The following is a 17,316-nucleotide window of genomic DNA, read 5'->3' as shown; positions in this document are numbered from 1 at the left end:
CAGAGGTTGGAAAATTCCTAATGGTGTTGACTTGTTCTTGGTCAGTGGAAATACCATTTCCTGAGAGGATACATCTGCAGAGGTTCACAGTAGGTGTGGTGACCATAAACTTATCTTTGTTGAGGGTGATCCCAACTTGTGGCACCTGGAAAGCACTTAGTAGATATGCTAAAGGTGTGCATAGTAGTCTTCATTGTGGAGAAGGATGTTGCCAGTGACTTTGACACAGTTTTTTACTCCTTAGATGGACAAGTCATTTTGCAAGAAGAAGGTGTCTCCAGTAGCTTTGAAGCCCATTGGTCATTTACAGCATTTAAACCACCTGTATGGCTTTATAAAAGTAGTCAAATGTTGATCTTCTTCTGCCTGTTCCATTTGGCAGTATCCACAGAGGGCATCAGCTGTAGTGGAATACTGAGCCCTTGGGTCCACACTACGAATAGCTGTGAAAGTTGTGGGTGGAGGGTGGACTGCCCAGGAAACTTAGCTACTAAACTGATAGTGATGCATACTCCTGGTCCGTTCTTGGTGAAGGGGTGGTACCAAATTGAAGGTTCATCATCAATAGGTTTGATTATTCCCTGGGTCACCATGGAATCAAGCTCTTCTTTGACCTGATCCTTAAAAGCAAATGGAATCTATCTCAGAGTGTGCACAGAGAAGGCCACCACACAATCCTTCAGGTAGATCCTCATGGGAGGACCCGCCATAGGTAAGAGAGGGGCTGACTTCAAGTCTTCTTTGGAGACCAACACATCCTTGTATTCTTGAAGGAAATATTCCTTAGCTTCTAAAGGTGGTGTGGTGGCTGAGATTGGTAGCTCCTTTCATACACTGACATATTTTACTTCCAAAATGGGCTTAGGGAGGTCTGAAGATATAGCCAACTCCTGACAATGAGCCAAAGACAAAAGCTTAGTCTGTACATTTTTGTGTGTTTGAATCCAGGCAAAACAAGACCATTTGCCTAAGGTTTGGGTAGCCTGGAACATACCGAAAGCGGGTGCCATGTGAGAGTGAGACCCAACCACAGTGAACATGACAGTCGGCGGAGGAGGTTGCAAGCTACTCCTTAGAATACTCAAGCTTTCAAGATGTTGTCTGATCACAGTGACATCAACATATGTGTCTTGTAACATCTGTAAGTGAGACTTGACATCACTGAATGACAGGAGGATACAGAGGGATTTAGGCATCTTGTATGTGATGTAGGAAGGTAATCCTAAGCGATGACAGCTGTTCTTCTTTCGCTACAGCACTTATCAAAATATCCAATGTGATGGCAAAGGGTATGCTGGACTTTGTTGGCAGTGCATTTAATCGTCTTGGACTAATGCCCAAGCTGGGCACAGTTTTTGAAAATACTGTTGACTGCTGGGCATGAAGCAGGACAATTTTGATGAGCACATCACTGGCATAAAGGAACTGTTTCAATGTCTGTTTTGATGGTTGGGGCTTCCCACTTTTCTTATTCTTCCTTTTTTCTTTTGGAGGAGGTGGTGCTTTGGCTGCTTTATATGACCAACAAGTTGTGATGAAGTCTTGTAACAGCAACATAGTGTCAAAGGAGATTAACTTCTGTACAAATTCTGCATCTCAAACACCCATCAAAAAAATAATTTTCAACTAGGTCTCCTTGCATGTGGCTGCATTCTCTGGGGAAAATCAACTTCCCCTGTGATGTGTCGAAATCTCACATAGAAATCAGCAAAAGACTCTCCTCTCATAGACCCTTTATGTGAAATTACAGGGTTTTTAGACCTTTGTCTGTGGTTGGGGAAATTTTCAAAGTAAGCTCCAACACACGCTGGATTTTGAGGCCCAGGCACATTCACATCTGCATCATTTGCTTTTCTGGGGAGAGCTTTGAAAGGTCAACCATGATGGTGTAGTCATCCAACAGTCTCCGTTCACTTAACATTTAGAATGTTGCATCAACCTTGATTGAGGGTGACATTTAAACCCCTGCTTTCTGTGGTGAGGAAGAGAAGGTTAACTGGAGAGGGAAGCATTCAGTATGGAGTCACCTAAGTTGGCAGTTCTAGTAATTGACAGCATCTGGATGAGAGCATTTAACTTGGCATTTTCCTTCACTCTGTGAAGCTCATCCTCCCTTCTATACATTTCCTCTTGTTATCATCTTTTGTCTTTCTCATGCCTTCTTTGTTGTCTTCTTTCATCCTCTTCATGTTGTTGTCTTTCTTCTGCATAAAGTCAGAAGGATTCCTCTAAAAACTTTGTGAGGTTGAAACATTTTGTGTTGGTTGCCTGACTGACAAGGGGTTTATATTGAGGGTGCAAGAGTGGTGGGAGTGGGGAACCTCTACCACAACATTCCTACTGTGGACATGGCCACCCACATTACTTACTCCTTCTAATCCCTGTCCTGTAGGCTCTAATGTACGACATGAGCATGTGTAGTTCACTGAGTCTTCTGACTCCATCATTACATTTAGTGTGCAGTGGAAACCATAAAATAAAATTATAAAAAAAGGCCCTTTAAAACAAAACAGTTTTATATATAAATGCAACATTTATGTGTGTATCTGTGTGCTGAGTGAGACAGAGCGAGCTACCTGAGTACCGTCTTGGTGCTGGAGGAACCACGTGCTAGAGAGTGTGACTGTTAGTGCTCTCTCTGGGTCACTAAGAATCATTCCAAAATTAAAATGAGGGTATAAATGGATGGCAAAAATTGATTATATAATACTGCACAACACTACACTATCTGGATAAGTCACAGTAAATCTAAAAACTGCAATCCTTCACAAAATTGCACATACACAATATAATACACAATACACAATATAATTATTGTAAATAAAGTAAATACTGTAACTGCTGATTGTATTGTTTGTTGTTCTGTTGATAATTACCATGTTACTGCTGTTATGAGTCTGTATATTGGTTTTACTTCTGATTTTATGTTCTTAATTTTAATTCTTTTGGAAGATATTGGGCTGAACCCTGGGCCTGCTACTTGTTACTACAAGAAAAAGTGCAGAGTGCTCAAATATTTGAGGCTTAAGGTCAAATTTTCTTGATCTCCAGAGTTGTGCCCATAACTACAATTTGATGTTTTTATCTGAGGCATTTGTAAGTAGTAACAATTCAAAGGTTTAGTTTCTAATCCCAGGGTTTGATGGCTCTGACTTTGTTTATCGTCATAACATCCCACATACACACGGTATTTCTGTATTCACTAAGTCTGGATGACCTATTTTTTGTCTGGAAAACCTGGAGTATAGTTGCCATGAGGTTCTTTGTTTTAAAATTTTTAGTAATTTCTCCAGTGTTTATGTATTTGTTGTTTACCACAATCCAAATATTTATGATTCTATATATGGCTGTCTCATGGAGGGTATCAGTATGACCCAATCACAGTATTGAAAGCTTCATTTGTTATTTGTGAAGACTACAATGCAAAACACATAGAGTAGCTTAACTCATTTCCACAGATCAGCATGGCTGGTCTGCTTTTTAGTTCTGGGTATCTTCTGATAATAGATTAAACCTCATTTTCACAGGTGTTCCAACTATTGTCAAGTCCAGGGTCTGTGAGTATATAGGCACTTCTGACCATTATGCCATTGAGATGGACATATCTGTCAGTCAGTATATTCCTAATGCCACCATTGGAAAAAATAATCTGGCTGAAATCTAGAACAATTTGGGATCGTTTTATTAAAGCTTGTCAGGCACTTAACCCTTTGTGAGCAGATGTCATGGGTAGATGCAATAATGATGAAATATATTGAAAAAGAAACATCACTTTTCCAAGACGTGACTGCTTCCTGTGTTTGCTCACCAGTCAGTTACTGTTGTCAATGAGTCGTGGACAATTAGCGACTCAATGAAAACCCTTTCTTGTGGGAATGACACCATGTGGTATCTCATGCCATGCCTTTGTAACATAATGCAATATTTGATCCACATTGCATCAGAAATTTGATCGGGAATCTTCTATGGCGTGTCCAGAAAGGGGCGGTTATTGTCTGTTGTCATTAGCTCTGCCCATACAGTGGTATATAAGCTTCCAGAAGAGACTTCCCAAAACAGAGATATATAGGCAGACAGAGACAGAGAGGGCACTCAGAGGTCGGACAAAACAAGTTTCCGATGGGAGTATCCCCTTCAGACGACCCTTACTCTTCTCCATAAAATCTTGTCCTGCCCAAAACGAAGAGCAGCAGCCAGCCCTTTCTGCTTTTGATGAGAAGTCCCTAAGCCCTCCATGTTCAAGATGAGGTGAGGCAGCGAGCCTACATACCAGTGACGAAGAAAAGTAGTCAGCCCTTCCTGCTTGTTATGTGTGGAGGAGTAGTTGCTAAGCCCTTCCTGCCTGTGACAAAGTGAAGTAGCCAGGCCTTCCTACCTGTAGCGAGGACGAGTCTTCAGCCCTTCCTGCCCTCCATTTGCATAATCACCGGATTCATGGAGAAACAGCATTTTGCTGCCTCATTCTAAAGACATCCATTTTTGTGACGTCTACGAGCCCGTGGTCATCATACCAGCAACATCTCTGCTGAGTTCCCAGCCGCCCTTCTGTGATGTCTTCAAGCCCAAGATCATCTTGCCAGCATCATCTCTTCAGCTGAAACCCTGGCTGTGAAAGGATAACTCACCAACTCACCATTTAAGTATTAAGTTTGCTCTACCTTGCAATCTTTTCCACCTATCTATAACTGCTTAGACTTATTTTGTTTAGTGTTACGTTGAATGAGAGCAGAGGGGAAACATTTAATTTTCTTTGTAAATAAGGTTTTGAATAAATGTGTTGTAGTGTTGTGAGAACTTCTTTTATATTCATTTCCCATATTTCAATTGCTGGTCTTGAAGCATTATTGTTTAGAGTTTGAAAGAACCTGGAATGGTTCTTGGATCTTGACAGCGGGCGTCTTCAAATGACAACCACTTATAGCTTTAAAGTAAATTCTGGGTATCGCCCTCTGATGATCAAAATTTCGAGTCATAGTTTGAATGAATTTTGCGGGAGAAGTGTTCAGAGTACTTCCATGGGCAATAAATGACTCATAGCAACTCATATGGCAACTATAATAGCTAATCGGTATGGGAGAGAAAGATCGGTTTGTCTTGAAATGTTAAATGGGAATGTTATCCTCCATTCCCATCCAAGGGTGTGTCGTAAATATTTTACAGTAAATACACTCAGAATATGTTACTGATTTTAGTTCTTATTTGTTATGATATTGTATGAACTATAATTTTAATTTTACAAATCAAAATAAAACATTTATTAGAAAAAACATTTATAACTTGATAAAATTAGAATATTTTTTACAAATGTCTTGGTAAAGATGTCCCGCACACGGTTGGAAATATTTACTTTCAACTTCCCATGGAAGGTACAGAGATGTTTTAGAATTTTTTTTCCTTATACAATGTGCATATGCATAATATTATCTTCGTCTTTCCATTGATGTGCTTTTTTTTACATTTGCCATCCTTAGATTTGGCCCAGTCTAGGAGTGTGCTTAATATATATTTTAGGTCGGACTGTGAGGGTTAATATTTCAGATGCTATATCAGATCCAGATCCCAGGAAGAAGTTAAATGAAATACTGATGGCTATTTTAGTAAGGTATGTCCTTAGAAAGGTCATTAAATTTAAGACAAATGACCAGCCATGTAGATGAACTTACCATAACAAACAGATCAAATTCAAAGCATGGAGATGAAATCATTCACGCGAAAATTATATACACCATTTTTGTTGAAGTCTCGCCGTGTGGCAAATATAATTAACCATACAGCTGAGTGAAATTATAACGAGTTCTTAAAGAGAAAACTTGAAGGAATCACTCATCCTCCCGTGTGGTGGACAAAGTTGCATCACCTATCTTTGGGTCAAGTTCTTCCTCCATTCCATTACTACTAACAGATGATGGTTGATTAGTTACTAACCCTAAGGAAAATCTAAACTGTTTCTTCGAGCTTATGAAGTCAAGCAGTCATCTGAGGATGTACCCCTCCCTGATACTTGTCACCCTGAACCTGTCTTACAAAATTTGCATTTTGCTCTAGGGATGTTAAGAAAATTCTTGATAATCTTGATAGCTGGGATGCAGAGGATCTTGCTGGTGTCTTCCCTTTGTTTCTCAAAAAGGTTTCTAGTGTGTTGTCTCCCAAGATTAATAGATTCTATAGATTTTTAGGTTGATGTAGTATTTTTGTGGATGATCACAAGCTTAGTAATACAGAGCCTGTTCCAAAGTGTAGCATATCTGCAGACTGCAGTAACTTCAGGCCGATTTCTATTCTTCCTGTGCTCTCCAATGTTGCAGTAAAACTTATTTTTAAGCCACTATCTAAGTATGTGGAAACTGAAGGACTGTTAGCCGACAGTCAATATGCTCTTTTACATTTGACGTGCCATTTGCAAGAGAACCTTGATTAGGGTCTTCAGTGCAGAGTAATTCAAATAGATTTAAGTGCTGCTTTCGATTTATTAAGTCATAAGGCACTGATCAACTTATTTAAAAACTTCAGAATCTTGGAGTGGGTGGCTATGTTTTAGGATTACTTCAAGATTTCCTTACAGATAAACAGCAGTGAGTTGCTGTTGATGGGATCTTTAACGAACCAAGACCAATTATGTCTGAAGTTCCATCTGGTAGAATTCTTGGTTCCCTGTTATTTTTAGCGTATACAAGTGATATGGTTGTTGGGCTATAAAACATGATTGTTTAGCATGCTGGTGATGCAGCACTTATAGGTGTAGTAAAGCCTCCCATTATGAGAAATAAAGCTGCCCTTCGCATCATTCGTGACATGGAGCGTATTAGTGAATAGTGTAGTTGGTTGGGTATCAGGCTGAGCTCCAGTAAAACGAAAACACGATTAGCAGATCTCGTACAGATTTTCCACCCCATCGTCCCCTTCAGGTGGATAGGACTCTGTTGAATGAGTCTGAAGCTTTAACTATTCTTGGTATGGCTTTTGACTCACATCCCACTTTCGAAAAACATCTAATGAAAATATTAGCAAATGCTGCACGGAAGTTAGGTACTGTACGTAAGACTTCTTATATTTATGACTGAAAAATCATTGAAACCTATATTAGGTTATTATTCCTCCTTTTACTAGAATACACTTCTCTGGTGTGGGTGAATGCTTCTGCCAGAGATTTATCTATTTTAGATAGAGTAGTTCGTGGTGGTGATTTCTGTTACCTAACATTTGCAGTTATGACTTGGATCATCGACGGATGGTCTCTTATTTGTCAGTTTTTCATAAGCTGTATTTTAACAGAGATTTTCACATTCACAATTGATCCCTAATATTCTTTTCCTGCTGAGAGCATCCAGATATGCTGAACAGCGTCACCACTATGCAGTAAATGTGCCTTACTGTTGAACATTTCAGTTCCAGAGGTCCTTTATTCCTCAGATCATTGGATATTAGAACAGTTTCCCTGAGGACATTGTGCATTTGGAACTTGAAAAGTTCAAGCAAAGATGCAATGCATTATTACCCTAAAACAATTCTTCTTATATTTTAACAATTCACTTATATTTTTATCTATTTACTTATTTATTCGTTAATTTATTTCATTCTTTTCTAACAACTGATCTCTTCTTTCTGTATTTCCTATTACCTTCTGTTACTTCTTTCATATGAGCACCATACACGTTGGAAGCTTGAATTTCAATTCAATAACCCCTGTAGGCTTATTGCATATGAATATGGTTAATGTTTCGAATAATAATAAAAAAATATTAATAAGGGAGGTATATTAATGGTATATGAACATAAGAATAAAGTAGATAGTATAAGAAAATAAATATCATAAATGATAACTGGAACATAAGCAATGTCTTTCTCTCTTTCTCATAAAACAAATGTGCCACATCTTTCACATACCAACACTTACAACAAGTCCTCTGATTTCAATTACCTTGCATTGGAAAGCCGTTTTATTTGGTTTCTCAAGTTAAAAACACCTGTATGAGTATGTGAAATTTGACTGGAAAAATATCAAAACCAGAAGGAAAGAAAGGGAATTTGTTTCATTCGGTTGAAGGAACAGATAACAACGATATGACATACTCAGTAAATAAACAACAGTTGCATTACCACCAACAAAGAATGCAGGGCAGACTATGGTGATGGTTAACAATAATGACTAAAGAGATGTTGAAATCTCATTACCTCTACACTGAAATCAATGTTTCAGTTGAATTAACAAATAAAAGGCTAAGAATTCTTCTTGTCAGATGAATGAAGTACGCCATGTCTAACCGATGGCTCTGAATAAGTCCTTTACTTACAAAGAAGCCATAAGAAACATAATATGACTTTAAGGAACTGACATCAAGCCTTGCTCATCCCATAACGGAAATACTCATGCAAGCAGTATCTATGGCAAGGAAGTTATTCCTTTGAAAGGAAGTGCTACAATAATAATGGATAGATAGATTTATGGGCTAAATTACTGTTATCTTGGTTCAAGTAGCACCGGTGGTAATCTCCGAGTAACAGCCAAAACTATTTTTGCACCCAAAGACTGAATATTTTGCCTATGAAGACGATCCCTTCAGGAAGCAATTAATGCCAAACCAAATTTTCCTGGCATCTACCCTCAGACTTCTATCAACGAAGGCTAAGGAGTTCCGTGTTTTTAACTGATTGCAGAAAGCTGAAAGCTGAAAATGGATCAAATGTTAAAAGCAATAATGTGTACTATATAATAATGTACCCGCCTAAAATCAGCGCTATAGGAAATGTTAGAGAAGTGCTTCAGTTGTGAGAGGGCCTCAGGTTTTGAGCATCGAAAACTTGGATCCAAATGCTTGTAACTATTTATTCCTTAAGTTAGTAAGGATTGTAATGTAATGCTACCATCACCATCTTTGTGCCATACAAAAGAAAATAAAGTCATCAGTAACTGGTAATTAAAGCACCTGTAATATATGTGGCAAATTCACTGATAGCTGAGGAAAAATAGGGGTACTCAGTGTATTATCATCTACCATGGCTAAAAGTCTTCTAATTAGACAATATAGTGGGTTAAACACAGCATAGTATGGTGAAGTTTGCACTAGAAATTGTGCCAAACACAGTGTCATACTATTAAGTAAATAACCTTCACAACTACGTCAGTATCTGAAATTTCAAATTCAGTTCATTCACTGAAAAAATTCACACGTGTATTTCAGTATGGAATTACAAAAGTTAATCAACTAAAAGAATAAAAAATTTCTAGACAAGAATAGATACAGGATATTTTTCTAGATAAATTTGCTCAACTATTTCAGATAATTTGAAACGAGAGAAAAGGGTATTTGCAAGATATTGGCAATAGTTTAGTGCAAAACTAATACATTTTATACTAATTAAGTATGGCCTATCATAAAGCAAGTGTTCACAAATAAGTTTAAAAATTCATCGCATAATACCATTCTTAGATTTGACATGTCATTTCCAAGAGAACCTTGATAAGGGTTTTGAGTGCAGAGTAATTCAAATAGATTTTAGTGCTGCTTTCGATTTAGTAAATCACAAGGCGTTTATTTATAAACTTCAGAATCTTGGAGTGGGTGGATGTGTTTTAGGATAACTTCAAGATTTCCTTACAGGTAGGCAGCAGTGAGTTGCTTTTAACGGGATCTTTAGCGAACCAAGACCCATTGCCCTGGCGTTCCACATGGTAGTGTTCTTGGTCCGCTGTTTTTTTCAGTATGTACAGGTGATATGTTGCTGGCCTAGAAAACAAGATGATGCAACACTTGTGGGTGTAGTAAAACCTCCACTCATGAGAAATGAAGCTACCGTCAGCTTCAATCGAGACATGGAATGGATCAGTGAATGGTGAAGTCGGTGGGGTATAAGGTTAAACTCAGTTAAAATGAAAATGCTATTAATTAGCAGATCTTGTACAGATTTTCCACCCTATCCTCCCCTTCAGGTGGATGAGACTCTGCTGAATGAGCCTGAAGCTTTAACTATTCTAGGTGTAACTTTCGACTCAACTCATACTTTTGAGAAACAACTAATGAAAGTTTCAGCAAATGTTGCACAAAAGTTAGACATTGTTCATAAAGCTTCATATATTTATAACAGCGGTAAAATCAGTGCAACCTGTTTTAGATAATTTGTCCTTTCACTACAATGCTACTCTCCGGTGTGGATAAATGCTTATGCCAGAGATTTTTCTCTTCTAGATAGAGTTGTACAAGGTGTGAGGTTTCGGTTTCCTAATATTATCAGTTATGACCTGGACCATCGACAGATGGTCTCTTGTTTGTAAATTTTTCATAAGTTATATTTTAACAGAGATCTTTCACAATCTCAAGTGATCCCTGATTCCCTTCTCCTGCTGAGAGCAACCAGAATCACTGAACAGCAGCACCAATATGCAGTAAATGTGCCTCGCTAACGAACTTCTCAGTTCCAGAGGTCCTTCATTCCTCACACGGTTGGGCTGTGAAACAGCCTCCCTGAAGATGTGCAACTGGAACTTCAGAAGTTCAAGCGAAGATGCAATGCATTAATAAAACTCTCCTTATATTTTAGTGATTTACTTACATTTTTATATATTTATTTGTTAATTTAGCTGTTTTTCTAATAACTGATATCGTCTTTCTGTGTTTCCCTTTACATACTGTTACTTCTTTCGAATGAACACCATATTCTGCGGGCTTGTTTTATATGAATAGGGTTCATCTTCTGAATAATGGTAATATTGAATGATGAAGATTTTTGCAGTCACATTTGACTCCACTAATATATGACTTAATAGAACAGTTACTAATGCAAAGCCAGACGTCTCACTGGATGACAGTAGGTGCTTTAGCATGGAGGGAAAATATAACTGTGGTTAAAATGTCAAACACTTCATGAGATTAAACAACAAAATATGTCTGTTATTTTTGCTTTAATAGTTTTGTTCTCCCTCTTGAAAAACTCCACCTGCCATTGCTTATCCCAGCCTACAGATATATCAGTTTCATGGCCAATCTTCTAGCCCAATGGTTATTTTGCTACTATAAGCAGGCCATCTGTTTGTAATCCGACTTTAGTGCCTTGGTTGTATACGCCAGTTTTCTATCTGAAATGTTTCTAATCTCTTTTTTGTATCATATCTGCTTTTCATCACTGACATCTCTAGACACACCCTTGTATCACTTGACCATGTATAGAGCATTATGCTTCTTAGATCTTCTATTTTCAGTGTTCTCCTGGCCGTCCATTTCTCTCTGAGCTTTGTCTATAAAAGTTAATGTATTTTGTTACTGATTGATGCACATTCATGGTATTCAAATAATTTACATTTTAGGAATAAAACTAAACTCCATATATGAATCGTATGTCAGGGAAAAACCACAACATAAAATGGATGGAGCCTGTTTTGTGTAAAATGTATCCATTTCATGCATGGTCTCTCAAGATTTATGTATGACATAATTTAGTTCATGCAAGTATTGTTTCTGGATCAAAGGCTTTTCTGGCACCATTAAGAACATTATACATTACAGACAGATGTCTTTTTTCCAGGTATGACCTATGTCAATTCCTGTGTAAAATTGCCAATACTGAGAAATTACATGTAATTGTCCAGAAATAATAATGTACATCGTTTTCACTGGCTGCCTTATCGAAAGTGTACATATTTTTATCATTTATATTGTTAGATGCATCATCATTTTCATTGTTTGATTCTTGGCCAAAATAATAATTTTTTTTATGTTTGTTGTAATATCATTAAAAAAAAAACATGAATGCACACCTTTTTCACTGAATAGTTTTGCTAGAATTGTCCATGTTTACCCTGAAATGAATTACTTAGGCAATTACGAATTTTTTCACCTTTTTGGTATTCAACAGCACTGACCTCTCTTGTTGCAGGTTTGTTGTAGGCAGCAGTTGGATTTGCTGCCCGTATCCAGAGGAAGTGATTGGCAGCATGTCCTAATCCCCCATTTAGGCCTGTTTGAGCCGGTCTGTAGATACCCAGTCCTCTTTGGGTAATCATGGCTTTATTTTCTTCTCGATGTTTGATTTGGACCTGTGCATGGTGGGCTTAGGGAGGCTTTTAGGTATTGCTTCTAATTAACAGGAAATGGCATGTGATCTGTTGTTTTAGAATTAGTGGTTTTTTGTAGTCTTGTAGGATGAACGGTCTTCCAGTTCCTTTTCCTAGTCTTTCTAATTCTTTGTCTGGATGGCTGGCATTGCCACAAGAGAATAATTCACTTGGTATGCAGATGGGTTACCTGAACACTCTTATGGCAAGTGATACATTGATTTCTTGTTTAGGGGCCTTACATAGACTGAGAAATATCCAGGGTAGTTGAGCTTTTCAGTCAGGACTTGAACCCTTTCATGAGCACCTGATTGAGGGAGCAATAGGTTCTGTCAACCATGCCAATGGCTGATGGACTGTATGGTGCAGTTTGGTGTCTGTTGCACCCAAGTAATGTGGCTAAGGTGGTCCATTTATCAGAGGTGGAAGGTGACCCCTCTGTCAGATGTGAAGTCATCAGGTATGACAAAATGGCTGACTAAACTAGTGGGAAGGGATTCAGTGTAGATGCTCATTGCAGTTTCTATTCTTTGAGAATGCCTCCAACCATCATGTGGCTCTTTCTGTAACACTAAAGATGTACATTAACCCACTGGAGGGGGAAGGGATTCCATTACATTTGCATGGAGATGGCTAAACCACTGTCTGGGGGAGGGGAGAATTCCTTAATGCAGGACTCTGTGTGACATGTCTGTCAAAGCATAATTTATGAAGCTATCATAAATTCTCTTAAGTTCCACCTATCATTTTCTTTTGTATATTTCACCCTAACACCATTCTCTACCGCATTCTCAGAAAAAGAAGAGAAATTCTCTGATGTTCCAGAATTAGTAATGTAATATATGTTAATTTTGTACACAAGTTTAGTCTGAAGAAACATCCATTTATGTAGACATTAGTGAAATTTTATAAATGGTTATTATCATTAAAGACACACTAGTTACAATGTTCTGAGGTTTTATGCAATCTGTTTATTCGAGATATATTCAGACTGCTTAAGTAGACCAGGATTAAGTATCATCTAATTGTGATAACACAAAAAGAGATGGGAATAATTGAGAATTGGAGCAACTATGCATAAAGGCTAAGCAAGAGAAGTGAGCAGCAGAGAAGAGAGAGGAGACAGATAGATGGCAGAAGGAATTCCTGAAAACCCCCAGTTGTCTCAAGAAGAAATGTGAACATCGTACTTCAGTTGAAAAGAATTTATTTTTGTATAACCTGGAAGTGAGGAGCCATTCTAGGTAAAAGGCCCCCTGTCAACTAGTGCAAGATACATCAAACTTATGAATAACCAATAAGAAAATTATCTTGCTATGGTTTTGTAGGATGTGTTAACTGATGAACCTGCTAGCAGCACCTAAGCACCGCCCATATAAGTGACGTCATTGTCCACGTCACGAGCTATCCATACTTCCGTCTTCCGCTGTGAGTCAGTTGCAATGAAGACACGAAACCATGCTGAGTATCATTTCCTGATCCTGCCTAGCATTAGACCCAACATGGGGCAGTGAATGAAGAAATAGGACCTACAGCCATAACCATAGTACAGCATAGCACCACCGCCAAGACGACCCTCACTTGCATCCCCTAGGGGCAGAATTGCAAGGACAGGAAGTTCAGGAACCGGCGTCAGGATATCGCCGGCTTCAATGCTGCAGGCTCAACACTTGTTACAAACCCAGCAACAGGCCATCCAGAACCTTCAGGCTGAGGTAACAGGGTTGTCACTCCAGGGTAGCAATGTCCCCCAACCAAGGATCCCTTCATCAGCAGCTCCAGAAAAGTGCGAGGCTGAGGTGTCCCCTGCAGCCTTCAGGTCTTGGAAACAGTCAATGGAGTGTTGGTTGCGGCTATGCAAGTTGAAGCCTAATGAGGTTGTTCATCACATAAGGGTACGTTGTATCCCGATATTGCAACGTGCACTTGATTCTAGATATACCGATGCGCAGTGGAGTGCCCTCTCTACTGAAGGGGCATTCAATGCAGTTAAGCAATTAGTGGTAAAAGCTTCTAATCAAGCAGTGCAGTGGCTAGAGTTTTTTGATTTGGCCCAAGAGCCTAGTGAGTCCTTTAATGATTTTTTTATTAAGTGTAAGCAAAAGGCTACCGATTGTGCATTCACATGTCCTGATTGTAATCATGATTTATCTGAATATATGCTATTGCGTAAGCTCATGGTAGGCCTGAGTGATAAAGTACTAAAAAGGCAAGTATTTCAGTCATGTAATGATATTCGTGATATCGACTCCCTCAGAGTCATGTGCAGTACATTTGAGGCCGCCCGTGATGACGCCCTTCGTAATAGGGCATGGCCTAGCAGCTCCCCTAGAGCAGCTGCTGCTGAAGTGTGTGAGGAAGAACCCAAGGTGGCTGCTGCCCTTAGTAAATGTGACAAGAGTGCCCCTGTGAAAATACAATCACGCCCCTGTGGTAATTGTGGTATTCGTGTGGTATTCGCCATACCCCTGGGTATTCCTCATGTCCCGCGAGAAACATGACATATCATGGGTGCGGTAAAACTAGACACCTGAAGAAGTGTTGCAGAGGGCGGAGTGCCAAGAAAAACGTCAGTGGTCTGGCAGCGGAGTCGGACATAGCGAGTGCTGTGATCACAGTTGTCGTAGCGGCAGAGGTAAGATTGCGGAATGTATGCTTGGCCAACTCAGCTGAGTGGTCTGGTGTACAAGCGGTGCCAGACACTGGTGCCCAGGTTTGTGTTGTGGGACCCACTATTCTTGCAACGTTGAACGTGAAACCAGCTACGTTGAGGTTGAAGGAAGGGTTGTGAGACTTTGCCAACCTACATCTGAAGTGTTTAGGGTCGACCTTGTGTACCATAGAATACAAGGGGAGGCACACAACCCAGGAAGTGTATTTTGTAAAGTCTTCCACTGACTTTTGTCTATCCTTGGATGCTTGCAAGAAACTAGGTCTTGTGCCAGAAACGTTTCCAAACCATGACCTCTTCTCGGACTCCGCCTCCACAGCAGCAAGTGCGACCCATATGTCCGTCAAAGCAACCGATCAACCTGCAAGACCGTCAACCATCCCGTTTCCCCCTACTGAGGAGAATATTACCAGATTGGAAGACTGGTTATTAGCCCATTTTTCAAGCACGACCTTCAACACCGAGAGAGAGCCCCTCCTGGTAATGGAAGGGGAACCCCACCATATCCACCTATTACCTGATACAGTTCTTTATGCCTGCCACACACCTGCGTCAGTAACCAAGCACTGGGAAAAAGAGATGAAAGCCCAGTTGGAGGAAGACATTAAGAGAGGGGTCTTACAGCGAGCTCCCCCTGGGAAGCCCACAGAATGGTGTTCACGTATGGTGGTCGTGGCCAAGAAATCGGGGCAACCAAGATGTACAGTCGACTATCAGAAGCTCAACACAAGTTGTAGGAAAGCATACCCCTAACTACATTCATCGCACCTTGGGGCAGGTATCAATACCGAAGGACACCAATGGGGCATTGTTCTGCCTTCGACGCATATACATGTCACTTCGATGATGCCATTGAAGAAGTACCCAGGAAATTCAAGTATGTGGACAACACACTCCTCTATGATTCAAACGTGGAAGGGGCCTTTTGGCATGTGTATGACTTCCTCGCAGTCTGTGCATCTAAAGGCATCACCTTAAAACCAGAAAAATTCAAGTTCTGCAAGAAAGAAGTGGAATTCGTCTGGTTTGGCGTTGGTTGGGACTCCTACAAGCCTTCAGAAGATTGTCTATCTGTCATCAGAAGTTTTCTGATGCCCCAAAAGCCCACAATATCTGACATTAGGTCATGGTATGGTTTCGTCAATCAGCTGGCCCCCTTCCTGACAACAGCGCCCATCATGACCAACTTTAGAGACCTACTGAAGAAGCCCTCAGGCAAACAGGTCTATTGGGATGAGCACCTTCAGAAGAAGTTTTGTCAAGTGCAAGACACCATCTGCAAGTTAGCCAAGGATGCCTCATTTTTTACGACAAGCTATGACCAACTGTTGCAGTCACTGACTGGAGTAAAGAGGGCGTGGGCTTCGTCATCCTCCAGCAATATTGCAGCTGTACCTCCGTTGAAGAATAGCGCTTTGTGGCAGTCGTTTCCTCACGCCCGCTGAGTCTGGGTATGCAGCGGTGGAGGGGGAAGCCCTTGCAGTGGCCTGGTGTTTAAAAAAGGCTCGGCTGTTCTTATTGGGCTGCCCGAACTTGACAATTGTCACAGATCACCGCCCTTTAGTCAAGTTACTAAGCAATAGAAGTCTTGGCGATATTACCAACCCCAGACTGTTTAGATTGAAGGAGAAAACATTATAGTATAATTTCCATGTTAAATACCTACCAGGCAAGAGAAATTATTTTGCTGACTTCCTCTCTCGATTTCCTGCCCTGAGGACCGCACCAGATAGACAGGATGAGAGTTTCAACAAAGAATTAACGATTGCCGTTGTGTCTGCAATCACAGAAAGCCTACAGGAGCAGTGCACCATAGATGAGAAAATTGTTGAAGAGGCTGCCCTGGACGACCCAGCATATCAGCTACTAGTCGCTCGAGTGACTACAGGGGACTGGAACCCGAAGAAATCCCAAGAAATTGCATGTTTCAGGCCCCTCTATAGCGTCAGGGAACGTTTATCTACATCTGGCAACTTGGTAACATACTGTTTCAATGACAGCTGCATCCGCCTTGTCATCCCTGAGGGGCTCCGCCATCAGGTAGCCACCAACCTTCATGCTGGACATCAAGGCCTAGATACAATGCTGAGAAGAGCGAGACATTCAGTCTATTGGCCGGGCATCGAGTGTGACCTCCAGCATCATCGTTCACAGTGTACATCGTGCGACACCCACTCACCATCACTGCCTGCCGAAGTCATGAAGATGACCCCTGCCCCAGAGTATCCATTCCAACAGACTGTCGTGGACCTGTTTTAGCTTGAAGGACACATGTACATGGCATACTGTGACAGGCTTACAGGCTGGCTAGAAATAGCCCACTTTCCTACTGGCACCTCATCTGCAACGGTTATGACAAAACTTAGGAATTACTTCACTCGATGGGGAGCACCTGAACAATTGTCTACGGACGGCGGCACCAACCTAGTGAGCGAAGAAATGATGGTCTTCTATAAGAGATGGAGAGTTGACATACGCCTATCATCTGCCCACTACCCACAGTCAAATGGGAGAGCTGAGGCCGCGGTTTAGTCCGCAAAGAGGATAATTAGAACAAGTATCAGTGGGACTGGGAGCCTCGATAACGACAAGGTGTCAT

This window comes from Macrobrachium rosenbergii, chromosome 10, assembly GCF_040412425.1.
Source record: "Macrobrachium rosenbergii isolate ZJJX-2024 chromosome 10, ASM4041242v1, whole genome shotgun sequence".
Taxonomy (NCBI): domain Eukaryota; kingdom Metazoa; phylum Arthropoda; class Malacostraca; order Decapoda; family Palaemonidae; genus Macrobrachium; species Macrobrachium rosenbergii.
This window is presented reverse-complemented; position numbering follows the sequence as displayed.